Raw genomic sequence first — 27,755 nt, 5'->3', positions numbered from 1 at the left:
TGGCATCCGAATTCACAACAATGGTGGTCGAGCTTTGCAGCATGCGGTGCGCCTTATAGCAACAACGGTGGTCCAGCTTTGGAGCATTGTACTTCTTGTAGCAGCATTAACTGGGCTTGCAATGTCGTGTGTCTCGTTTGCTGGAGCGACGCTCGATCGAAACTGCATGTAGATCAACCATATATTTTTTTTGGTAAATATGCAGCAAATTCCCATTTGACGTAGCAAAATCGCTGAGAAATAAAAACATTGACAGTATGAAAAGGCAGCACCGAAAAGATACTCAGTAAAATGCGCTAGCGGAGTCACACAACGGCTTGATTCTCTTTCACGGGGTTACGCACAAGCCAACCAAGCAGCCGTTTAATTAGAGTGAGTCAGCACAGTGCATGTCCTTCCGCTTTTGATGGATTAATTAGAGTCAATGTGCGAGCAGTGCATGTCCTTCCTTTATTTTAATGGGGGGCTCAATTTCTATTGGCAGGTGCAGCCATTGGGTAACTAAAATTATGCCATATCGGCTGTGTTAATTATTGGGCAGATTTATTGGTTTGTAAAGTGATTTATTAGGCTTCTAATATAAATTGGTCTGGTTCCTCCAAGCTTAAAAGTATGGCAAAATTCCTCCACTTCCGGCTGTAGTCGTGATCATCACCAACATCACCAGACAAACAACTCCCGGAGTTCGCCTTTACCGATCAATGGCCGTAAGGAGGGAGGAGCCGCACGAAAAGCGAGCCAAAGAAATTGATGTAGATCTCGCAAGGGAAATACGTCGACATGGTCGTCGACCTGCACACGGTGCGGCTGCTCACGTGATGCCAGCCGGAGGCTATTTCAAATCCGTCCAGGCTTTGCGCTCAACCATGCCAGCACCGTATAGATTAATACAGATGTGGTTTCGTTATTGGACTAAAGACATGTGATATTTTTCTTTTCCCGTTACAACGCACGGGCATGTTTACTATATTTTCAACCAAAATAGTTTGAATAATGCTGCCCTGCTTTGTTTTTTTTTCTTACTTGTAAAGTTGTTTGAGTGGAATTTTCCCCGTGTTTTTAAGAAATATTCATATTTGGTACCTACTGGCTCTTATGTTTTAAACTCTTGGATATTGTGAGAATATTATAGATAATAAATTATGAATATTACAATCAAATATTACTTTTGCATATCGTGAGAATATTGTGGATAATAGGATTTTCAATATTACTTTAGTCTTAAAGCATTGCAGTTACAGACCACACATAAGGGAGGGGAGGATGGGAGGGAGGATAAGTGACGACATTTTTGATGCTATGTTAAAATAGAGAACGTGGACCTGAGTGAATGGTCTTGAATCATTCTTAGAGATGTGGTATTTTCTTTCTCCCGTTGCAACGCACGGGCATATTTCCCAATAGGGTAGACTTTTTTGTGTTTATTGACCGCCAACGTCTCGTAACAACATTCGAAAGGTACCACCGAAATATGTCCATCAATTGCTATGGAAGAAACAAAAAAACACTTCACTCTCCTATCCCAGTAAGCATGTAATGATTTAAGCCTAAACTTGGCATAAAACATAAGTAAAAACCTAAATGTGCGCTTTTGTGATGTTTTCTGTCACAAGCATCAACTTTAGGGGTAAAAAACGGAATTTACTCTTTCATTTATGATACACTTCAATTATTCCCGCCATGAATAAGAATTATGTACTTTCAGCATAACCATCTTTGCAAAAATGCTACACCTCTGCATAACTATTCAACAATTAATATTATAGAAGAGCTCACATTGATTGATCAATGTGATCTTGCATGTATAGTTGTTGAGTTCCTCCTTCGCATACCTAGCTTGATATGCAAATTAGTCTAAGTGAATGTCAGTTTTCTTCTGCACCGAAAGTAGTATGAAAATAAAAGATTTTGACCTTGGAGATGAACAGAAAAGGTAACATGAATGCTATTAGGGTATGCATTGCGTTGAGGATCCCAATTCTTGCAAATTATCTCTCTAGCACTCTTCGAGTTATGCAAAAACACATATGAAGTCAGATAGAAATAAATCAACAGCTGAAAAATTCAGAATAGTAGGAATACGAAATTCCTCTTTCATACATAAAAAAACCCTCTTTCCTCCTCCTTGTAGAATAGTAACTTCTTGTGCAATCAATTTAGCTATGGAAAAACTGATTTCACAGGGTGCATGTAGTCGTCCCGTTGGCTTACATGCGAGTTCTCAGTAGCAATAAATCGAGCCATCTACTCTCCACCGGATCGATGCAGCTGTGTAAACATTATACGTAAGTAGCGTAATGCTAACACAGATCAATCAAGCTAGCCGGCAACTTGTATTTTGCTGCTGCTCCTGTGTACGTGTGTTTTTACCAGTCGACCGTACTTGCTTTGTATACGTGCGTCGTCACATAGTACTGATATTTTGCTTCCTTCCTTAATTTCACGAGCAGGATTCATCTTCTTATTCTCTTTCCAATCATGTGGAGGAACGGACCAGCTTATTCTCCTTTCCTTCCTTATATTCTCTTTCATTCCTTATTTATCTGAACATGACAAATTATTTCCTTCCTTTTTGATTCCTGAGAAGGCTCCTTGATATCCAGAAAATTCAAATACGTATTTAAGTTGAGAGGATTGCGTGTAAGGGACCGAGGTGGGACTAATATACAGGTCAGGCTTCCTTTACAACGCATTGTTCGTGGTACCTTAGCTGGTATCGACAGTATTTGATTGCCATCGCATCGGTCAGGAAGGATCGATCGTGCCTGGGAAACCGATCGTGGGTGCTTGAGGAAAAAGAGCCAATATCTGGGAACTTTACTTTACTACCACCTCGTGTATATGTTTTAAATTCAAAGTAAAAGCGTAAACTTATGAGAAAAAGCGTATTGTGACAGTGAACCCACGGAGTCAATCCGTGCTTTATTATTATTATTATTATTATTATTATTATTATTATTATTATTATTATTATTATTATTATTATTATATTACTAGCACAAATGCCCGTGCGTTGCAACGGGAGAAAATAAATACCATACATATCTAATTCAATAAGCCATGACATATTCGGCATTATCTAGTAATGGTGTCATACCACCCAAATCTTCCCCATTTGTCCGGAAGTATAGTCCGATCACTGTCCAGAGAAAAGAGAGAGGAAAAAAACAAACCGGATCCTCACTTTGTCCTCATATGACCGGACAGTCGTAAATGGGCATGTCCACATCAAATATAAGAAGAATATGAGGATGTCCGTGTATGTCTGAGAAGCCATTCACGTAGGATATAGTTCACACCGGATTATCTTTTCTCTTTGTTTACCCTCTCTCCATCTACAATTCAAAAACAAAGTAAGAAACATGGTTGCATGCATGTACAAATAGAGACTCAATATAAAGAGCTCACTCGGTGGGGTCCAGTTGATGCCACGTACAGTCACGTGTAGTTCAAGCGAGCAACCACGTTCTATTTATCTATCGCCCTATCAAGCGGCTGCCACTTCAAAGCTTATCCCCTCGTGGCGATGTGAGCCGGTGCTGCGAGATGCATTGCGTACCTGTGAGCCTCGGCGCTGCAAGGTATGTACCTGGGAGCCCGAGCTCGTGCGTCCGAGCACCCCCAACCCCGCCGCCAGCTCATCTCACCGGAGAAGCAACACCAGCGGCGGCGCCCCGGTGCCTTCCCTCTCTCCTGCATGGCTTGCCGCCTCCTGTTCCTTCGTCAGGGAAGGACGCGTTCGCGCCTGGATGCCCAGACACCAGCTCATCTCGCCAGAGGGAGCACCAGCGCCGCCGCCCTCTGTGCTTTCCTTTTCTCTCCCACCCCCCGCATGGCCCGCCGCCTCGTGTTATCCGGCAGGAATGACGCGGTCGCGCCCGAGCTCCTAGCCGCTAGCTCGTCTCGAGGGAGTCCGGCGCGTCGCCGGAGGAGCACCAGCGCCGCCGCCCTTGGTGCCTTCCTTTACTCTCCCACCCCCCGCATGGCCCGCCGCGGTCGAGCAAGCAGGTCAGCCCGATGCCTTGTAAATCATGGTCAGTTGCTTGGGCTTCTTCGCTTCATTCGCTTCCTTTGCGATGGGTTAATTCTTCTTTGCTTCCTTCTCTTCGGTACCCTTGTTGATCCGGTTTTGCCTGGGCTGAGTTTGGTGGGCTGAGGCCAGATGATGATACATAGCAAAAAGAATATGTGCATTACCAAGGATAATTATTTTTGTATAGATATATGGAGGAGCGTGTGTAAATAAATCAGTACCACCTTAGATAGTTAAAAAAACTAATATGGGTTAGTAGATCAAAAAATCGGAGAAATGCACCTTACTTTATTAGTAGGCTGACAAAAAAGACCCGTGTATTGAAAACGGAGAATATCACACACCCTATCCCTGATAATAATGCCTCAAGACCTTCCTTTGTAAATGTACTCCACATGATGATGGCGTAACACCCGCCCTTCTGCCGCTACCGCGGTAGCCAACTCACACATCCTCCTCCTGCTAGCATGACCATCAAGCACAGGAAAGATCTCGGAAAAATTATTGCCATCTTTATGGTCCACGATTTTGTACAAATGCGGCAAAAATTTAGAGTAGCATCATGGGGGTATTTACTCTTCTTTCATGAACCCGTATAAATATAAGCCGATAAAAAACAAAACTTAAGTGTCCTAAATTCGTAAGCAAATAGTAGTTGGTAGATCATATACGCACTTATTCTAAATGTGCGAATATAATAGGATGAGTGACAGATACACTTATACAAATATTGCATTTGCACTTTGGACCTTATGTAGTACTGCATCATCAAAATATAAAATGTTTTGTCTAGATTTAGACAAAATAATCTCTTATACATTATTACAGAGGCAGTATATGGGGCATGAGTTGACAATCACTCCATCTTTAGTACTACTATGCATCTTATTCATCTCATCTGTGTTCCTAAAAGTAAATGTATATTAGATGTTTGTATTATAAACTATAAAAAAATAAAGAACACTGAATTTCATGGGTGATCTATCCTGGCTTTAGCTCAAGCACGTGGACCCATCTGACTTATATCTGCACATGGATACTGGTAGTATACTATAGCTGACCAGCTAAAATAATTCACTTGGATCCACTACCAACCTTATCTCTTCAGCAGCCAGTGCTTTCGTCAATGCCCAGACCAAATAGAGATGAAGGAAGCAAAGGGGAGGTGCCCGCACAACTCGTACGCAACTGAATCTGGCCGCTGGGCGATGTAGAACCGAGGTGGCGAGGTCGGAGGTCGAACAGACCACAGCAACTGCGCTGCTCCTATGGTCGTTGGAGTGGCGCCCGTGGCCACCAGCGCGGCGGCTGCACCCCTGTGCACAGCGTCGCCGGCAAACTCCCATGGCTGACCTCATAGAGCGCCACTCCGTTTTGTCCGCATGCGGCGTCCCGCGCCCTTCCTCGCCAGAACCGGCCGGCCCAAACCCTTCATCACAACTCCGTCCGCTTCTCTGCCTCCCTCGAGCGAGCATAGCTGTCGCGGCCACCACTCCTCCACCTTGCCGCGCTGTTGTCGTCATTGTCGCTTTCCTTGCCGGTCCTCCCAGCCCCGGGCGACCTCGTGTGGGTGCTGCCATGGACGAGTACACAACACGAGCTTGCCTCCTCCCCCTCCGTCCCTTGCTCGAACACCGTCGCCGCCAGCCAAGCTCTGCCCCGGCGAGCCTCCTGTTCCTCTTCTTCACTTCCCCGGAGCCACAGGCATGCTCCTGCTCGAGACGCCGTCGTCGCCTGACAGTGCTCGGAGTCACCACTGCCACCGATGCCGCCGGATTGCCCTCAACCCCCTCTTTCTTGATCTCGATCTACATAGCCCGGACACGAACTCTGATGACTTCGATCTAAATCAGAGAAGGACATAACGGGGCAGGAGGTTGCAGATCGATGATGGTAGGGGTGGCGTGGGGAGGTGAAGGATAAGACTGGCCGCCGCCGCCGTACGCGTACCCGTACGGATCGACGGGGGAAGGCAGCGAAGGATCCCGTGATCGAAGCGTTTTCTCAGATTTTAGCCACGAAAAAGTTGGACGACCCGTCTCGGACGACCGACGAAAATCTGGATTAATTGCGTGCTTGGGAGATTAGTACCACCTCGTTTATTTTACGATTTTGTCCATATAAATCATAAAAGCGTATTATGACATGAGAAGAAAGCGCATTGTGACGGTGAACCCGAAAAAGTCAATCCGTGCTTTATTATTAATTAATATTAATATATATATATATATATATATATATATATATATATATATATATATATATATATATATATATATATATAGCACACATGCCCGTGCGTTGCAACGGGGTAATATATATGGTAGGCCCCTAGCTAAATTAGCATGTCTTAAGACTTCCATATCTTCACTGCTTATTTTTTTTTGCCCTCATCGATGGAGGCCATGGTGTCCACCTGATGACAAACATGTCCGAAAGTGGTCAATTCTATGATAAAACACACAACACACCTGTCATTAAACTTCACCAACGCACGACACACCTGTCATTAAACCTCACCAACGCAAGAGAATGTTTAAAGTTTAAAAACTATAGTTGCCAAGTTCGACGTGATGGCCACCCTCCGTGAGCTACTCCTCACACCTGGTCTATGCACCATTATCCTCTACAGTTTGGAGCAAGAGTTGCGCATCTAGACAACACATGGACCTTGCAGTTAAGAAGTGAGTTCTAGGCCACAATAGCGCTACCTTCGGCAGACCAGTTTAGAACTGCCAAACTAATCCCATTTGTGCATCATATAGCCAGAGAATGGGGGGTTTAAATTATATGCGTCATTGTGTCAGCCATGTCCGCCTTTCTAAACTAAATATTATGTCTGGAATATAAAAAATCTGAAATATTTGTGCATTAGTAATTGCAAGAAGTAGAAATTCACGTCTATAAGAAGCAGTAGCGCACACAACCAAAAATTACCTCACCACAAGTAACCTAGATTCTGACCTTAGGTGGTTGGATCCGGTGATGGCGGCTATTGAGCGTCGCTCCCTTTCTGAAGGCGTTGCTGTTGAAGAATCTCGTCGTTCATTTGGTGTAATAAGATGGTTGGTGCGGATATGGTCATTGATGTAGTTTTGCCGATTATGGATTTGATCGATTCAGGTTTTTTTTCTCACCTATGCATAGCTTTGGTCTTGTATGACTTTGCTATTTGTTGGTATGTTCTTGTGTGCGTGTGTTGGTGTTGGCTGTGTGCATCCTAACTATGCAGAGGCCGGGTGTGCTCATTATGTTTGTATCTTCTTGATGCTCTATTTTGAGCCAATAAAATTCACCCTTTGTCGAAAAACAAATAGCTACAATTTTAGTGTGTAAGCAGCAGCACATCCAATTTCCACGCATGCACACGCACAAAGATCAAGTGCCACACCGCCTTGATGCCACAAGACCTGAAGGAAAAAATAGAGTGGTTGAAAATATGGGCTCTCTTTCGCAAAAAAACGAGCTCTCATCGTCTTGTGTGCACGCCAACGACTTTGGGCAAGAAGACACCATGCATCCACAAGCCTAGATCTAGGCAGTTGGAAGACTTTTTACACGAGCCATATACCAGATTCTTATCTCTTCTTGAAAAGCTTTGTCTATGGCCACCATATGCAGCCATGGATTGGTGCAACCGTGAGAGGGAAAAGGTTGACCAACACCTGGGAACTATTATGAGTACGATGTGCAGATGCGGTGGCCAGTAGGGATGCATCCAAGCACCTTCAATCTGCCCTCACACCGCCACCTCTGAGTGCAAGATCTCGGCATGTTAATCCGTAGCGTTAGGGGAGGACAATTTCTAGGACGTTGTGATGTCTCTGCAGCCAAGGATCTCATCTTCCTCCTTTTGATCCCCTCTGCCTTGCTGCCTTCGCTGTTGCCACCAAACGCGCGACGGCCGGAGTGCCGGACGTAGTCCCTGCATGTGAGCTCATTGCCATCCTACGATGCCACCTGGCTGGGAAGATCAGGCCATCCAGTCGTGGCTGCGCATGGCGCCCAGCGCCTCTACAACATCCTTTTTTAACACGGCCATAACAGCGGCCGACGGCGATCACGATGGACCAGGTCCATGCCGGCAAGACCAACGACGGTTCGGCTGTCGGTGAGGCGGAGGGAGAGCATCAGGCATGTGGATGGCATCGGCGAGTTCCTGCCGTGATGGTGGCCCGGCTGTCGGCGAGGGCGATGGAGAGAATCAAGCTCTTGGACTTGCGGTGGTTTGGCGGCGGCATCGTCGAGTTCGTGCGATATATGAGGAGGAAATCAAGGGGATTCTCTATGCGCCTGTTCTCTTTGTATTAGGGATTAGTAACGTATAGTCATTTATAAGTTTGGGAGTTTCCCAGTTCGTTCTTCAACGGGAGTTATCTCTGGAGTCTGAAACCTACACGTAACGTAGGACAAGGTGTCGGCTTAAAGTAACATCTAAAAAGGGACCGTAGATTTAATTAGTACCACCTTGAATTTTGGAAAAAATATGGACGTGTTGGAAAAAAACTGAAAACGTAAATTCACGAGAAGAAGCGTATTGTGATGGTGAACCCGACAAAGTCAATCCGTGCTTTATTATATATATATATATATATATATAATTAAAATATATATATATATATATTATTAATTATTATAATTATATTATATTATTATTATTATTAGGGAAAGAAATTAGGGAAAGATAGCAAAAGAGCCCGTGCATTGCAACGGGACACAAATTTTAACTTATTAATTCCTCTAGAAAGGATGAACGGGTTAACTCTGCATCCTTTGAATAGTAATGCTTAATTTGTGTGATGCTTGAATTGGATGGTGAACAACAAAAACTCACCTCATCTCTCATTTTTCCTAATGTCTATCCTCTGCTAGCTTCATGAAGATGACCTCTTTGAATACTCTACATAGTACCTGTAGAAAGCAAATAATATGATTAGTTTTGGAGAACAATAGTTGGGTAAATAAAATATGATGCTATTCTTTTCATTACAGAGTGATGTGCCAGTGGAAAGTACCCATATGCATGTCTTCACTCTTAACAATCTCATGCCACGATTGCATTCGCAATCTAGGGAGAACTTTTCTCAGATAATGGGGAAAAGATCAAACTATCAGATAAGATTTATTTTTCTCTCTGATGAATTTTTTGTAATAACGAAAAAACTATCATAAGATCTCTTTTCCTGGTCTGATCAATTTTTGTAATAATGAAGCAACTATCAACTATTGGATGAAATGAATTACCCAAAAATATAGGGAGAATTATTTGAGTGAAGCTATAAGAAATGAATAAAATCATCCAGTAAGTTAGTCCACATGAAATCAATGAACATACTTCTCATGTCGCTGGCAGATTACCTTTGATAAACTATAAGCAAATAGTTATAGTTTTCTTGTCAAGAAAGGCAAACAAAATCCATCAGAAGACGTTAACTTACCATGGAATTGTATGTTTGTGTATCTTGTCGACAGAAGGTCTTAGCAACTGTCAAGTTTGGCAACTAAGCAGTGCCGAGTAATTTACTTCATAATTATGCACTCTGACAGGTAGCAATAGCAAGGTATTCCAGCGTTATTCCCTTTCGAATATAACGTTGTCGCCATCCCTTCCATCCGTCCTCTGATCTCCCTCTCCCTGGTGATCAACATTATTAGAATTCAGAATAGGACCAACAGTTTCTTACTTTACGGAACCCGAAAAACCATCGAGCGACCAGAGGCACAGCCACACACGCACACACGCGGATTCCATCGCCATCAATTTTCTTGAATGGATAGATAGATAGTACACTACATCATCCAATACTAAAAAGTATTAGTGGTCTTCCGCTCTTCCTTGTTGAAGCCTTGTCTAAAGTACATCTAGCCCCCATCAACTCAAAGGGAAACAAAAGAAGAATTCAAAATCGCGATTGCTGCTATCGATCACAGTCATGGCTCTTCACAAGCTTCTGCCGGCCTCCGTGCAGCCGCCCTGTAGAGCTACTCCACCGCGGCCGCGCACTTCGACGGCGGCGCAGCGAGGGCAAAGGCCAAGCCGGTTGGCTACCTCGGCTGCTGGGATGATCGGGCTATTGTTGGCGCTGGGGCTGCACACGGCGCGCCAGCAGCTCGCAAAACATCCGCCTCGACAAGCTCAAGTTGAGATCGTGGGCTCGTGGCCGAGGTAGCGAACCTTGACCTCGCCCTCCATGACACCGAGCGTTTTCATGGCCGCTCCATGTTCCAGATGGTCGCCCACGTCCGGGACGATCGCTCTCTCGCCGGATCTTGGTATGGTGGCGGCGATGGATCCGTGGAGGTTGGATTTTTCTGCGGAGTGGGAGATGAGAGAAGAACGTGCGTGTTGACCGACTTAGGAGCGGAGGACGTGTTCGGATCTGTCTTGTTTTGGGCCTCTGATTCGTCTTCTAATCGGTCTCTTTGTTCGATTTGTTTGTTGGGCCAAACACGTTGAAGCCCAATATGCTGTAGGTCGCTTGTGTTCGATCTGAGCGGACGGAATTTCGATGGTAAGAAGCAATAGTATCACCTCGGATGTAGAAAATAATATAGGCGAAAAAAAATGAAAACGTAAATTCATGGGAAGAAGCGTATTGTGACGGTGAACCCGACAGAGTCAATCCGTGCTTTATTATTAGGGAGAGATTAGGGAAAGATAGGACGCTAATATCTAACTCGAAGTCACCCAAAAACGAACGATGAGTTGTTCACTGCCAACGGTATTTCTGTGCGACCCTTGGCTGTCCCAAAACGTGTGCAGGAAAAAAATGGGCTAGGCCCAAAATAGTTTGATATTTTGGGGAAAAAACATCAACCAGAAAAGAAAAAATATATGATACAGAAAAGGCATAAAAACATAATCTCTACTACTTAAAAAGAATGCAACGTTTCCATTTCACCTTTCTTTGCGCCACCTCTTCGTCCAACCTTCCTTCTATGATAATAAATCAACTTAATTTACTTACCTTATGAACCAGTTCCACTTTAACTTACTTACCAAATTCCGGATCAAAATATAAGATAATTTATGGGAGAATTTGATGATCATTTACTTATACAATCGCATTATTATATATAGGTAAATCACAAGCCGACGTACTAGAAAATTTATATTCTGTTGCAACGCACGAGCATTGTTCTAGTTTACAAAATATTGTCATGGTAGACAACCATAAAAAGAACATACATGGCAAACTTGCAATATTAATTAAAAAGATGTACAAGGAATTTGCCATGCACAATATTTTCATTCTCCAAAACACATCGAAATCACAAGTTGCCATTATTAATTTCTTTTGCCACGTTCTTAATACTAAAACTGTCATGTTATCGATAGTAAAATGTCATGCTCTTAATAATAAAATTGTCATCCTCTTATTAATCAAAATGCCATGTTAATTATTGATTATTAAATTGCCATCGTCTTAAAAATAAAAATGACATGTTATTGACTATTAAAATGACATACTTAATAATAAAACTGCCATCCTTTTATTAAAAATGCCATGCCAATAATTACTAAAAATGTCATGCTCTTAATAATAAATCTGTCATCCTCTTATTAATAAAAATTCCATGTTATTAATTATTAAAATGCCATACTATTAATAATAAAACTACAATCCTCTTATTAATAAAAATGACATGTTATTAATTATTACAATGACATGCCTTAATAATAATAATGCAATGTGAGAAATTAAAATGCCATGTTTTTGGATGACAGAAAAATGTCATGGTTTGAATGGAAAACGGAATTTCCATGCTATCTATAATAAAAATTACATGGCAAGTTTAGAAGAAACCCCCTCTAAAAGATACGGACTTTTGTTCTTTCAAAAATGAAAATAAAATCAGGAGTTTCATTATTTTAAATGAAAAAACTAATTTAAAAGATCCTTGAAAGTATATATAGCAACTTTTATTCTCAAGATAGCTTCGGTCCAAGTGGTAAACGCTCTTCTCATTGCTGAAGGAGGACAATGGGTTCTATCCCCTCCGCGCCCCCTCGGTGGTACTCCCTTAATATAGGGTGTATAGTTTTTGGCATGAAAATTAAAGAACGCATGTGGAGGAAAAATTTCACAAGTTTTGAGCTAGCTTACACCTGACTAATTGACATGATAAATAGAGGAGCTTGCCTAATATAAGGAAATGTAATCAAATCCCTAAAAACATAATCCAGACAAGTAGTGCAATCGCAATACACCTTATATTTCAGATTTTTTTCTCAAAAATATATACACCTTATATCTAGGAACGGAGGGAGTATATTTTATGGGGTAGAATAAAAATAGGGAACCCTGACGTGGCACCATCTTTGCGTCACGATTCATGCCAGAAAATCGTACCGTAGCCGATGTCGTTGGGAAACGCCAGATAGCATACGTTTGGCAAATAGCATTTCGTTTATATGTAAACTGAGGCGAAAGGAGCAACTACCTTTCCTTTTCTACTTTGCGAGTAGTCCGCGTATGGATTGTCTTTTGTTCTTAACTAGATGACTCGTTGCACTAATGGCGCAAAGGCGGAGAGGGAGCCAAGTATTGTGAGAATATTTGGACACCCAAGTCGAAAACCAAATATGGCAACACTCCCGCATCCTCTGCTTGGAAGCCGCCTTTTCTCACCGGATCTAACATAGATACATTATTCTTCAAGAGTAAATTTCAGAGAAAATATAAAGCATGAAAGGCTTTAAGTTGTACTATTGAGACCATACCACCATATCTTCATTTAGTTTCTTTGGAAATCTAAAGGCCTAAGAGGACGGTACATGCGAGAAGCTGTGAATTCACAACAAAAAACTAAACTAACTTCAAAACAAACATTTCAAGTTTGAAAGCCACAAAGAAGTAGCCCAGATCTCTCATTGTAGTGCAGGTTCAAGAAAATGGGCTGAATGACCATCATAGCAACATGTAGAAGCAGCAAAAATATAGGCTTGGTGTGTAATTGATCATGAAAGATAGCTTGGTCAGTTTCTCCATTGTTGGCTTATACTAAGCAAGAACATCAGCCTGCAGAGAAGAAAAATGAAGGACTGCTTTATTCTGCGGTGCATCCACAATAGTACAGCAAATAAAGTAGTTAAATGTGCGCTAAGATGTAAGACCTTTTAGATCACTATTTTAGTGATCTAAAAGGTAAGTAGTGATCTAAAAGGTCTTGTATTAGTTTGAAGAGGGAGTACTTAATGAGACTGTAAGCCAGTACATGAAAGTCATGCCGGCTTCCCATTGATTTGATCAAACCAATATGACAAAGGGAAGGTGAAACTTCAGAAGACCATATAAATTGACCGCGATGTCTTAATTTAAAACTCTGAAATGAAGTAATAAACATTAAGTCTGAATGTTGTCACTAAAAAAGCATAAAAAAGGCAGACCAGCCAGCAGTGCATCATAATTAGTGGTTCATCATGGGCAAACCAGGCAGCAGTAGCCTAATAACTTAGACGGAAAAAATGCAAGAAGTCAAAGCACAAGGTGGGAAATAGGACCAAGCATTGACCGGTAACCAAATAATGAAGGAATATCCCCATGAAAATCAAGAACGGTAAATTAGCATCCAGAAGTACATAGAAACAAATATTCCGCTTGGCAGAGTGTGATCTCAGTATGATGTCAATAGCTGGGACTAAGAAGGTAACCACGTAGAGTGTCACACCTAAGGGTGTTTTCTTACGTCTCTACTCTCTAGTAATACAAGTCACTATTGATTGATTTAACTAAGGTATGCTTCAGCTGGGTATTTATAAAGGAAATTCACACTATGTGTTTTTACCAGCGAGTAGAGAGCAACTGAAAGACTTATGTTTTTAAATGCAAGAACAAACCTCATCAAGCTGCTGTGCAGACTTATTGTCAGTGGAAGATGCTACAGCTGAGCAAAAATGGCTTGGGATTTCTTCTATGCCTGCTGCTCCCTCCTGCAGCAATTATTTAGAACAACAAAACAATTTACTGTGAGATGAGAGAAGGCACGCTAAAGAAGCACATCCGTAAGTGTATATCTAATAATATAGATGCTACAAATCAATAGAACTAAAATACTCCAGTAATTGGGATCAGGTAGATCTATGTCTACATCACCAAATCAGAAGTTTAGTTACCTGTGGTTCGCTTGATAGCAGTTGCAGGTTTTCATGCGCTAAAGTCAAGAACCGACCAACAGCGACCAAATCTAAGCACAACCATCCCTCACAATTTGAATTCCACCCCAGCAAATACAGACACGTCCTCTGCAACCTCACACAGATAGGAAAGCGTCATAAAGCACACCACACTACTCTGCTACCACAACCTCCAAAACATGTATAACGACTGAAATAAGCGGACACATTCTGCGCTCACACAAGCATGACATATAAGCGGGACGAGGCCGAACAATACACGATGGCGTGCCAGATCCAGAAACTTAAAATGATCAGCAATTTAAACACCATGACAACATGTACAGGAAAGGAAATATGCATTTTAGCTAGACAGAAAGCAAGCAAACCTCGATGACAGAACAGCGATGCAACAAAGAAGAAGATCGGGACGCAGCAACACAAGAGATCGCAGAACCTAATAAATAAATGGACATGAAGTGGTCAGTGCACCGGCATGCTATGGAATAGACAGGTAAAAGAAGATTCGTTCCCCGGACAAATTAAAAAACGGTCCATTTACCTGAGTTAGACAGGAGAAGCAGGCAAGCAGAGCAGCCAAGATGGATGAGCATACCAAGGACGAGCGGCCGGCAAAACCAAACGCAAAAACAGAAACCAAATAGAGATCAATTTTCAGCTGATCCAGTAGATTCACTCCTTCGGGTATGCATCCTAATTGGTCCTACAAAGATCACAAGAAATTAGAGGATGGAACTTGACTGCCTTCTGTATCATTTGGAGGACAAAAGAAGCTAGAAAAATTGCGATGAACCACTAATCCCTGCTAAAACTACCTATCTTTGCCCTGTGATATATGGATAATATTAGAAAGTAGAGAAAAGCACCTGCCAATTTTACTTCATCGTGCAAAAGCTGTCAACCATGCGCATCAGTGATTTCTCACGTGTTCTGCATAAAGAAAACATATACATATAAGTATATAAGATCGCCATTAGTGCTTATGTAAGGCACTGTTCTGTTTACCAGTTGGACTGTAAGGCAATAAAGGCCATTCTCTGAACCTTCATGCAAATAATTAATCATCCAAAATGGAAGTAGCCACTAACAATAGAGCTTTGTCCTCATATCCCTAAAGAAGTGGAAAACAAGCAAATGGTTGTCATGTTTTTCTTACCCAATTCAGCACCTCCAACCTTAGGTACACATCATGCCATTGGTCCACATAGCAAAGATCAATCATATCACTTGTCGAAATGATGCAGCCACTGCAAACAATAGAGCTCTCTCCTCATACCCCTAAAGAAATGAAAAACAAGCAAATCAAATTTTCTGTATAGAAGCACACTCACATAAGCAAACCGGAGGCAATATGCTGTTGGGGATCGTAGCAGAATTTTAAAATTTCCTACGCATCACCAAGATCCATCTATGGAGTATACTAGCAACGAGGGGAAAGGAGTGCATCTACATACCCTTGTAGATCGCGAGCGGAAGCGTTCAAGTGAACGGGGTTGATGGAGTCGTACTCGCCGTGATCCAAATCACCGATGACCGAGTGCCGAACGGACGGCACCTCCGCGTTCAACACACGTACGGAGCAGCGACGTCTCCTCCTTCTTGATCCAGCAAGGGGGAAGGAGAGGTTGATGGAGATCCAGCAGCACGACGGCGTGGTGGTGGAAGTAGCGGGGATCTCGGCAGGGCTTCGCCAAGCTTCTGCGAGAGGGAGAGGTGTTGCAGGGGGAGAGGGAGGCGCCAGGGGCTATGGTACTGCTGCCCTCCCTCCCCCCACTATATATAGGCCCCTGGGAGGGGGGCGCCGGCCCTGGATCCCATCTACAAGGGGGGGGCGGCGGCCAGGGGGAAGCTTGCCCCCCAAGGCAAGTGGGGCGCCCCCCACCCCTAGGGTTTCCAACCCTAGGCGCAGGGGGAGGCCCAAGGGGGGCGCCCCAGCCCACTAAGGGCTGGTTCCCTTCCCACTTCAGCCCATGGGGCCCTCCGGGATAGGTGGCCCCACCCGGTGGACCCCCGGGACCCTTCCGGTGGTCCCGATACAATACCGATAACCCCCGAAACTTTCCCGGTGGCCAAAACTGGACTTCCTATATATAATTCTTCACCTCCGGACCATTCCGGAACTCCTCGTGACGTCCGGGATATCATCCGAGAGTCCGAACAACTTTCGGGTTTCCGCATACTCATATCTCTACAACCCTAGCGTCACCGAACCTTAAGTGTGTAGACCCTACGGGTTCGGGAGACATGCAGACATGACCGAGACACCTCTCTGGTCAATAACCAACAGCGGGATCTGGATACCCATGTTGGCTCCCACATGTTCCACGATGATCTCATCGGATGAACCACGATGTCGAGGATTCAATCAATCACGTATACAATTCCCTTTGTCAATCGGTATGTTACTTGCCCGAGATTCGATCGTCGGTATCCCAATACCTTGTTCAATCTCGTTACCGGCAAGTCTCTTTACTCGTACCGTAATGCATGATCCCGTGGCTAACTCCTTAGTCACATTGAGCTCATTATGATGATGCATTACCGAGTGGGCCCAGAGATACCTCTCCGTCATACGGAGTGACAAATCCCAGTCTCGATCCGTGCCTACCCAACGGACACTTTCGGAGATACCCGTAGTGCACCTTTATAGTCACCCAGTTACGTTGTGACGTTTGGCACACCCAAAGCACTCCTACGACATCCGGGAGTTGCACGATCTCATGGTCTAAGGAAAAGATACTTGACATTGTAAAAAGCTCTAGCAAACGAACTACACGATCTTTGGTGCTATGCTTAGGATTGGGTCTTGTCCATCACATCATTCTCCTAATGATGTGATCCCGTTATCAATGACATCCAATGTCCATAGTCAGGAAACCATGACTATCTGTTGATCAACGAGCTAGTCAACTAGAGGCTTACTAGGGACACGTTATGGTCTATGTATTCACACATGTATTACGATTTCCAGATAATACAATTATAGCATGAACAATAGACAATTATCATGAACAAAGAAATATAATAATAACCATTTATTATTGCCTCTAGGGCATATTTCCAACAGTCTCCCACTTGCACTAGAGTCAATAATCTAGTTACATTGTGATGAATCGAACACCCATAGCGTTCTGGTGTTGATCATGTTTTGCTCTAGGGAGAGGTTTAGTCAACGGATCTGCTACATTCAGGTCCGTATGTACTTTACAAATATCTATGTCTCCATTCTGAACACTTTCACGAATGGAGTTGAAGCGACGCTTGATATGCTTGGTCTTCCTGTGAAACCTGGGCTCCTTGGCAAGGGCAATAGCTCCAGTGTTGTCACAGAAGAGAGTCATCGGGCCCGACGCATTGGGAATCACCCCTAGGTCGGTAATGAACTCCTTTATCCAGACTGCTTCCTGTGCTGCCTCTGAGGCCGCCATGTACTCCGCTTCACATGTAGATCCCGCCACGACGCTTTGCTTGCAACTGCACCAGCTTACTGCCCCTCCATTCAAAATATACACGTATCCGGTTTGTGACTTCGAGTCATCCAGATCTGTGTCGAAGCTAGCGTCGACGTAACCCTTTACGACGAGCTCTTCGTCACCTCCATAAACGAGAAACATATCCTTAGTCCTCTTCAGGTACTTCAGGATATTCTTGACCGCTGTCCAGTGTTCCATGCCGGGATTACTTTGGTACCTTCCTACCAAACTTACGGCAAGGTTTACATCAGGTCTGGTACACAGCATGGCATACATAATAGACCCTATGGCCGAGGCATAGGGGATGACACTCATCTTTTCTCTATCTTCTGCCGTGGTCGGGCATTGAGCCGTGCTCAATTGCACACCTTGCAATACAGGCAAGAACCCCTTCTTGGACTGATCCATATTGAACTTCTTCAATATCTTGTCAAGGTACGTACTCTGTGAAAGACCAATGAGGCGTCTTGATCTATCTCTATAGATCTTGATGCCTAATATATAAGCAGCTTCTCCAAGGTCCTTCATTGAAAAACACTTATTCAAATAGGCCTTTATACTTTCCAAGAATTCTATATCATTTCCCATCAATAGTATGTCATCCACATATAATATGAGAAATGCTACAGAGCTCCCACTCACTTTCTTGTAAACACAGGCTTCTCCATAAGTCTGTGTAAACCCAAACGCTTTGATCATCTCATCAAAGCGAATGTTCCAACTCCGAGATGCTTGCACCAGCCCATAGATTGAGCGCTGGAGCTTGCATACTTTGTTAGCATTCTTAGGATCGACAAAACCTTCCGGCTGCATCATATACAATTCTTCCTTAAGGAAGCCGTTAAGGAATGCCGTTTTGACGTCCATTTGCCATATCTCATAATCATAGAATGCGGCAATTGCTAACATGATTCGGACGGACTTCAGCTTCGCTACGGGTGAGAAAGTCTCATCGTAGTCAACCCCTTGAACTTGTCGATAACCCTTAGCGACAAGTCGAGCCTTATAGATGGTCACATTACCATCCGCGTCTGTCTTCTTCTTAAAGATCCATTTATTTTCTATGGCTCGCCGATCATCGGGCAAGTCAGTCAAAGTCCATACTTCGTTTTCATACATGGATCCTATCTCGGATTTCATGGCTTCTAGCCATTTGTCGGAATCCGGGGCCGCCATCGCTTCTTCATAGTTCGAATGTTCACCGTTGTCTAACAACATGATTTCCAGGACAGGGTTGCCGTACCACTCTGGTGCGGAACGTGTTCTTGTGGACCTTCAAAGTTCAACAGTAACTTGATCCGAAGCTTCATGATCATCATCATTAACTTCCTCCCCAGTCGGTGTAGGCACCACAGGAATATCTTCCCGCGCTGTGCTACTTTCTGGTTCGGAAGGGGTGACTATCACCTCATCAAGTTCCACTTTCCTCCCACTTACTTCCTTCGAGAGAAACTCTTTCTCCAGAAAGGACCCATTCTTGGCAACGAAGATCTTGCCTTTGGATCTGAGGTAGAAGGTATACCCAATAGTTTCGTTAGGGTATCCTATGAAGACGCATTTCTCCGACTTGGGTTCGAGCTTTTCAGGTTGAAGTTTCTTGACATAAGCATCGCATCCCCAAACTTTTAGAAACGACAGCTTAGGTTTCTTCCCAAACCATAATTCATACGGTGTCGTCTCAACGGATTTCGACGGAGCCCTATTTAAAGTGAATGCGGCAGTCTCTAAAGCATAGCCCCAAAATGAGAGCGGTAGATCGGTAAGAGACATCATAGATCGCACCATATCCAATAGAGTGCGATTACGACGTTCGGACACACCATTTCGCCGAGGTGTTCCAGGCGGCGTGAGTTGTGAAACGATTCCACATTTCTTTAAGTGCGTACCAAATTCGTGACTTAAATATTCTCGACCATGATCTGATCGTAAGAACTTTATTTTCCTGTCACGTTGATTCTCAACCTCACTCTGAAATTCCTTGAACTTTTCAAAGGTTTCAGACTTGTGTTTCATTAGGTAGACATATCCATATCTACTTAAGTCATCAGTGAGAGTGAGAACATAACGAATCCTCCGCGAGCCTCAACACTCATTAGACCGCACACATCGGTATGTATGATTTCCAATAAATTGTTTGCTCGCTCCATTGTTCCGGAGAACGGAGTCTTGGTCATCTTACCCATGAGGCATGGTTCGCACATGTCAAATGATTCGTAATCAAGAGACTCCAAAAGTCCATCTGCATGGAGCTTCATCATGCGCTTGACACCAATGTGACCAAGGCGGCAGTGCCACAAGTATGTGGGACTATCGTTATCAACTTTACATCTTTTGGTATTCACGCTATGAATATGTGTAACATCACGTTCGAGATTCATCAAAAATAAACCATTGACCAGCGGGGCATGACCATAAAACATATCTCTCATATAAATAGAACAACCATTATTCTCGGATTTAAATGAGTAGCCATCTCGAATTAAACGAGATCCAGATACAATGTTCATGCTCAAAGTTGGCACTAAATAACAATTATTGAGGTTTAAAACTAATCCCATAGGTAAATGCAGAGGCAGCGTGCCGACGGCGATCACATCGACCTTGGAACCATTCCCGACGCGCATCGTCACCTCGTCCTTCGCCAGTCTCCGCTTATTCCGCAGCTCCTGTTTTGAGTTACAAATATGAGCAACCGCACCAGTATCAAATACCCAGGAGCTACTACGAGTACTGGTAAGGTACACATCAATTACATGTATGTCACATATATCTTTGGTATTGCCGGCCTTCTTGTCCGCTAAGTATTTGGGGCAGTTCCGCTTCCAGTGACCACTTCCCTTGCAATAAAAGCACTCAGTCTCAGGCTTGGGTCCATTCTTTGACTTCTTCCCGGCAACTGGCTTACCGGGCGCGGCAACTCCCTTGCCGTCCTTCTTGAAGTTCTTCTTACCCTTGCCCTTCTTGAACTTAGTGGTTTTATTCACCATCAACACTTGATGTTCCTTTCTGATCTCCACCTCCGCTGATTTCAGCATTGAATATACCTCAGGAATGGTCTTTTCCATCCCTTGCATATTGAAGTTCATCACAAAGCTCTTGTAGCTCGGTGGAAGCGACTGAAGGATTCTGTCAATGACCGCGTCATCCGGGAGATTAACTCCCAGCTGAGACAAGCGGTTGTGTAACCCAGACATTCTGAGTATGTGCTCACTAACAGAACTATTTTCCTCCATTTTACAGCTGAAGAACTTGTCGGAGACTTCATATCTCTCGACCCGGGCATGAGCTTGGAAAACCATTTTCAGCTCTTCGAACATCTCATATGCTCCATGTTTCTCAAAACGCTTTTGGAGCCCCGGTTCTAAGCTGTAAAGCATGCCGCATTGAACGAGGGAGTAATCATCAGCACGTGATTGCCAAGCGTTCATAACGTCTTGGTTCTCTGGGATGGGTGCTTCACCTAGCGGTGCTTCTAGGACATAATCTTTCTTGGCAGCTATGAGGATGATCCTCAGGTTCCGGACCCAGTCCGTATAGTTGCTGCCATCATCTTTCAGCTTGGTTTTCTCTAGGAACGCGTTGAAGTTGAGGACAACGTGGGCCATTTGATCTACAAGACATATTGTAAAGATTTTAGACTAAGTTCATGATAATTAAGTTCATCTAATCAAATTATTCAATAAACTCCCACTCAGATAGACATCCCTCTAGTCATCTAAGTGAAACATTATCCGAGTTAACTAGGCCGTGTCCGATCATCACGTGAGACGGACTAGTCAAGATCGGTGAACATCTCCATGTTGATCGTATCTTCTATACGACTCATGCTCGACCTTTCGGTCTTCCGTGTTCCGAGGCCATGTCTGTACATTCTAGGCTCGTCAAGTAAACCTACGTGTATTGCGTGTGTTCCGAGGCCATGTCTGTACATGCTAGGCTCGTCAACACCCGTTGTATGCGAACGTTAGAATCTATCACACCCGATCATCACGTGGTGCTTCGAAACAACGAACCTTCGCAACGGTGCACAGTTAGGGGAACACTTTCTTGAAATTATTATAAGGGATCATCTTACTTACTACCGTCGTTCTAAGCAAATAAGATGCAAAACATGATAAACATCACATGCAATCAAATAGTGACATGATATGGCCAATATCATTTTGCTCCTTTGATCTCCATCTTCGGGGCGCCATGATCATCTTCGTCACCGGCATGACACCATGATCTCCATCATCGTGTCTTCATGAAGTTGTCACGCCAACGATTACTTCTACTTCTATGGCTAACGTGTTTAGCAATAAAGTAAAGTAATTTACATGGCGTTATTCAATGACACGCAGGTCATACAAAATAATAAAGACAACTCCTATGGCTCCTGCAGGTTGTCATACTCATCGACATGCAAGTCGTGATTCCTATTACAAGAATATGATCAATCTCATACATCACATATATCATTCATCACATCTTCTGGCCATATCACATCACAAGGCACATGCTGCAAAAACAAGTTAGACGTCCTCTAATTGTTGTTGCAAGTTTTTACGTGGCTTCTATAGGTTTCTAGCAAGAACGTTTCTTACCTACGTAAAACCACAACGTGATATGCCAATTTCTATTTACCCTTCATAAGGACCCTTTTCATCGAATCCGTTCCGACTAAAGTGGGAGAGACAGACACCCGCTAGCCACCTTATGCAACTAGTGCATGTCAGTCGGTGGAACCTGTCTCACGTAAGCGTACGTGTAAGGTCGGTCCGGGCCGCTTCATCCCACAATACCGCCGAAACAAGATAAGACTAGTAGTGGCAAGAAAAATTGACAACATCTACGCCCACAACTGCTTTGTGTTCTACTCGTGCATAGTAACTACGCATAGGCCTGGCTCATGATGCCACTGTTGGGGATCGTAGCAGAATTTTAAAATTTCCTACGCATCACCAAGATCCATCTATGGAGTATACTAGCAACGAGGGGAAAGGAGTGCATCTACATACCCTTGTAGATCGCGAGCGGAAGCGTTCAAGTGAACGGAGTTGATGGAGTCGTACTCGCCGTGATCCAAATCACCGATGACCGAGTGCCGAACGGACGACACCTCCGCGTTCAACACACGTACGGAGCAGCGACGTCTCCTCCTTCTTGATCCAGCAAGGGGGAAGGAGAGGTTGATGGAGATCCAGTAGCACGACGGTGTGGTGGTGGAAGTAGCGGGGATCTCGGCAGGGCTTCGCCAAGCTTCTGCGAGAGGGAGAGGTGTTGCAGGGGGAGAGGGAGGCGCCAGGGGCTGTGGTACTGCTGCCCTCCCTCCCCCCCACTATATATAGGGCCCTGGGAGGGGGGGGCGGCCCTGGATCCCATCTACAAGGGGGGGGGGGCGGCCAGGGGGGAAGCTTGCCCCCCAAGGCAAGTGGGGCGCCCCCCACCCCTAGCCCACTAAGGGCTGGTTCCCTTCCCACTTCAGCCCATGGGGCCCTCCGGGATAGGTGACCCCACCCGGTGGACCCCCGGGACCCTTCCGGTGGTCCCGATACAATACCGATAACCCCCGAAACTTTCCCGGTGGCCAAAACTGGACTTCCTATATATAAATCTTCACCTCCGGACCATTCCGGAACTCCTCGTGACGTCCGGGATCTCATCCGGGACTCCGAACAACTTTCGGGTTTCTGCATACTCATATCTCTACAACCCTAGCGTCACCGAACCTTAAGTGTGTAGACCTACGGGTTCGGGAGACATGCAGACATGACCGAGACGCCTCTCCGGTCAATAACCAACAGCGGGATCTGGATACCCATGTTGGCTCCCACATGTTCCACGATGATCTCATCAGATGAACCACGATGTCGAGGATTCAATCAATCCCGTATACAATTCCCTTTGTCAATTGGTATGTTACTTGCCCGAGATTCGATCGTCGGTATCCCAATACCTTGTTCAATCTCGTTACCGGCAAGTCTCTTTACTCGTACCGTAATGCATGATCCCGTGGCTAACTCCTTAGTCACATTGAGCTCATTATGATGATGCATTACCGAGTGGGCCCAGAGATACCTCTCCGTCATACGGAGTGACAAATCCCAGTCTCGATCCGTGCCAGCCCAACAGACACTTTCGGAGATACCCGTAGTGCACCTTTATAGTCACCCAGTTACGTTGTGACGTTTGGCACACCCAAAGCACTCCTACGGCATCCGGAAGTTGCACGATCTCATGGTCTAAGGAAAAGATACTTGACATTGTAAAAAGCTCTAGCAAACGAACTACACGATCTTTTATGCTATGCTTAGGATTGGGTCTTGTTCATCACATCATTCTCCTAATGATGTGATCCCGTTATCAATGACATCCAATGTCCATAGTCAGGAAACCATGACTATCTGTTGATCAACGAGCTAGTCAGCTAGAGGCTTACTAGGGACACGTTATGGTCTATGTATTCACACATGTATTACGATTTCCGGATAATACAATTATAGCATGAACAATAGACAATTATCATGAACAAAGAAATATAATAATAACCATTTATTATTGCCTCTAGGGCATATTTCCAACATATGCACCATGGCTTGATCAGAATGCAAGGAAACAAGAGGAGAAGAGAAAGGCCACAACCTACAAGCTAGAGAAGCAGAGCATGACATTGAGGCGAGGAAGGAGAGAAATCTGAATTGCCGCGTCGCATCATCTCGGAAGGCGAATCTAAATCATCAAGTCGCGTCGTCTCGAAAGGCGATAACCACAGACACACCCTCTTCCACCCCCTCTTCGTCGCCCTCTTCCTCGGCCTCCACCCCATGTCATCGCCCTCTTCTTCGGGCAGCTCTCGCAGCTTCCACCTTCCGTCGTGATCCAGGATGCCTGATTCGCTCCCTGGCCATGAGCCCATGACCATGCTCTTGATCTATGCCACGGTCGTCGTCGCGCCGTGCCTCCATCCTCCTCGATCTGTTGCTTGCTTGGATAGGTTGTGGTGGCAGAGAGGATGTCTAAATAATCAGCACACGACAAAAACAAATCTCAAAGAAAACAGATGTTCGAGACAAAACTAAACCGGCTGCGGGAAACAATGGCTAATCAGTCAAAGGAGATATGTGTTGCAATTGGCGCCGGGAAGGGGACTCGACACTATTGGAGATGATGGCAAGAGAAAAAAACAGTGAGCTGCACAACATGTCCAATAAGGCAAGCGCGCCGCCAAGAATCTCTCTTCCTCCCGCCGCCTCCTTGCTCATCCTCCCCGCCGCCTCCTACTGCTCTTGCTGGCCAAGAGAAAAAATGAAAGCATAAAGTTAGAAACTAAAAAAGGAGATGATAGGAAACATACCACCATGAGAACCAAATCAGACTATCAAACTCTTTTTTTAACAAGCACCATACTCTTAAGAACCATATGGCTGCAGCAAGCTCATGCTATCATGGTGCAGAACAGATATTTGTGGGTACGACACAACACGTACACTACCAAAAAAATCTACAGCCCCCAAGAATCATGGACTGAAGAAGACTCTCCCAAATTCATCTCTCTTTTCCCCCAAATTAGGTACGGACGAGATTTACTTATGTATTCTCACTATATCACTCTCTTCTTTGCATCATCTCATGTTCTTGTACTTCTGCTTGTCTGTACAAGGCTACAACTTATGGTTTTATGGTGTCTAGAACTGATTGTGTCTTGCTTTCTCTCTATCTATTCTCAGCTAGAAAGTGTAGGATTCATACTCTTTTAACTCTGCAAATCTTCTCTCTGTTCTAATTTCTTAGTTACTCTCTCATTCTTTTTACTCTTAAAACTATGACTTGCTATTCTATTCTATTCTTCGCTGCTTCTTATCTTAGTGCTCTCTCTTCTAAACACGTTTAATCTCTCTTATTACTGCATATTTCAATAATCCAATAAGGAGCGCGTCCTGAGATCCTCTCTTCCTCCTGCTGGTCTACTTCCTCATCCAAACACGGAGCAAATCATGGCACAAGCAATCAGGGCAGGAGGGGGGTTAAACGGGATCTGACCTAGATCGGGGAGAGAGGAAGAGGAACTCGTCGCGGTGGCCGGCCTCCCTCGCACCATCCGCCGCTGGGCCGTCGTCGTCGGGGAGTACCCCAAGTGCCAGCACGGCCTGGTGGGGATCTGCTGCATCCCCAAGCGCCGCGATGCCCACGAGCGTCGCCGCCATCGCCGGGAAGCTCACCTCAGATGCTCGGATTCTCAGAACTTGTCATCATAATCTTATACTCCGAATATGCATACCTAGCATGATTCTAAGTTTGGTTGTAGCAGTAATCCTGCCAATGAAGAAAATATTGTGGTGGTGGAAACAAGCAGAAGTTAGTCTTCTTCTGGGATCTGCAATAATACTCGCTTAGGAAGAACTGCAATATACAAGGCGTACATACTCAGATGAGAGAGCAGCCCGCAAAGCATTTGTGGTAAGGTGAACTGAAGTGACGCACTGACTCATGAATGTACCTCGAGGAAGACGATCTCAGAATGAAACCGTCGCTACCCTTCGCCTCCGACAAACACCACATCAACAGATTGATTGGAATATCAATTCCTAAAAAGCATGATCATACAAAGGGATTTATCAGCAGACGTATACTGATTCCAATGATGGAGCTTCTGTATGAAACCAAATTTTAATTATACTGAACTCTTTTGCATCAGATTAAAATTAGCAAAAAAAATGATTGTAAAACTAATATCATATCCAAATACAACTTTGTTCTCAGCAGTATCTACAATCTAACGCAGCTGATCCATCAAAGAACGTATATACAGTACCTACAATCGAACACAGTTGATCCATCAAAGATATACAGGAAAGGCTAATCTAACACAAAGTCTAAAGGGTAAACTAATCTTGCATCCAGTTGATGGAAAAGAAAAGGCATCATGCGTGTATTGGGCAGAGCAAATCAGGTCAAGATTAAATTTAGCTAAATATAAAAATTTGAGAATGCTAAATACCACAAATGACTTGGCAAAGCTGATCAATACAATAAAGAAAAATCAATCGGCAAAGGGCATGAACCTTTGTGGTCTTCGAGAGAAGAGCAGCATCTTTCTCCCCTATAACTAATTATGCTTGTACACTCACAAATATATACAGGCTTCAAAGGTAAAGTGTCGTGGGTGTGTGACTACCAATTCATCCGAAGATATATATTACAGGAAATTGTTGCACAATGTTTCTTCAGAATCATGGATATAATATGGAATATTTACCTTAACAAATTCTTGCATAAAAAGCAAAGTCTGCACTAATTGATGCTAGTTCTCTTACCACAAGGACAAACCAGGTCATCTAAACAAGCAAGGTTACGTATAGAAAGCCACATCGCTTAGCTGCTGCCAATACACTCGATTACGCCCGGATCTCATTTTCCTCCTCAGCGCCATCTCCAAGCCCCTGTGGTGAGGACAAGAGATGAGGAGGCATCGACTGACAAAAGGCGCATCGACAAGGAACAAAGGACACACACAACAAGTACGTAGCAGCAAGAATCGAGGGGAGCAAGGATTGGGAATAAATCACGTACTTACCTTGCTAGGGCATGTCCTAGGTTGTGGATCCAATTTGGGCACAGGTCATGGGGAGAGATGGTTGTTGTGGAGGCACGAGCAGTGGCGGACCGCCTTCCCTCCAGCAGCAGCGCGCCCAAGCCCAAATTCATCGGGGCTGAACCCGGATGTTGACCTCCTGCCTCTGACGCTTCAGTTCGAGGAGAAGCGGACGCACGCACGGAAGGATCCAGTCAGATCCGTACGAAGAAGAGGAGGAGAGGCGGCGCTGGTGGAGGAGAAGGAGGAGAGGCAGCGATGCAGGAGGGGTGGGGGAGAGGGTAAGGGGGAGGGGGGAGGCGGCTGAGGTGGGAGGAGGAGGAGGAGACGGCGGCTAGCGTTCCTAAGGGAGGGGAAGGCGGCTGAGGTGGGAGGAGGAGGAGATGGCGGCTAGGGTTGCTGCGGGAGGGGGAGGCGAGTTTTCGATGCCTCACGCCCCGCTCGCTCGTTCTTTCCTCTCGCCCTGCTCGCTCGCTGTGGCGCCCGCCGCTCAATTTATACCTTGCACGTGAAAAGACCAAAATGCCCTCGGCGGGG

The 27,755-nt window shown here is 44.5% G+C and overlaps 1 long non-coding RNA gene across 3 annotated transcripts; it reads right to left on the bottom strand.

Moving 5' to 3' along the window:
- Nucleotides 1–24,711: 24,711 nt before the first annotated feature.
- Nucleotides 24,712–27,678, bottom strand: LOC123096239 (uncharacterized). 3 transcript variants are annotated; one of them, XR_006446516.1, is made up of 4 exons: nucleotides 27,197–27,678; nucleotides 26,124–27,066; nucleotides 25,667–25,939; nucleotides 24,712–24,915 (listed from the first exon to the last, which is right to left on the bottom strand). It is a non-coding gene; the product is annotated as an uncharacterized lncRNA (long non-coding RNA). The 3 variants fall into 3 exon arrangements; XR_006446515.1 differs by having other exon boundaries at nucleotides 26,051–27,066; nucleotides 27,201–27,678; XR_006446514.1 differs by having other exon boundaries at nucleotides 27,201–27,678.
- Nucleotides 27,679–27,755: the final 77 nt, after the last annotated feature.

Source organism: Triticum aestivum, chromosome 4D, assembly GCF_018294505.1.
Source record: "Triticum aestivum cultivar Chinese Spring chromosome 4D, IWGSC CS RefSeq v2.1, whole genome shotgun sequence".
NCBI lineage: Eukaryota > Viridiplantae > Streptophyta > Magnoliopsida > Poales > Poaceae > Triticum > Triticum aestivum.
This window is presented reverse-complemented; position numbering and strand designations above follow the sequence as displayed.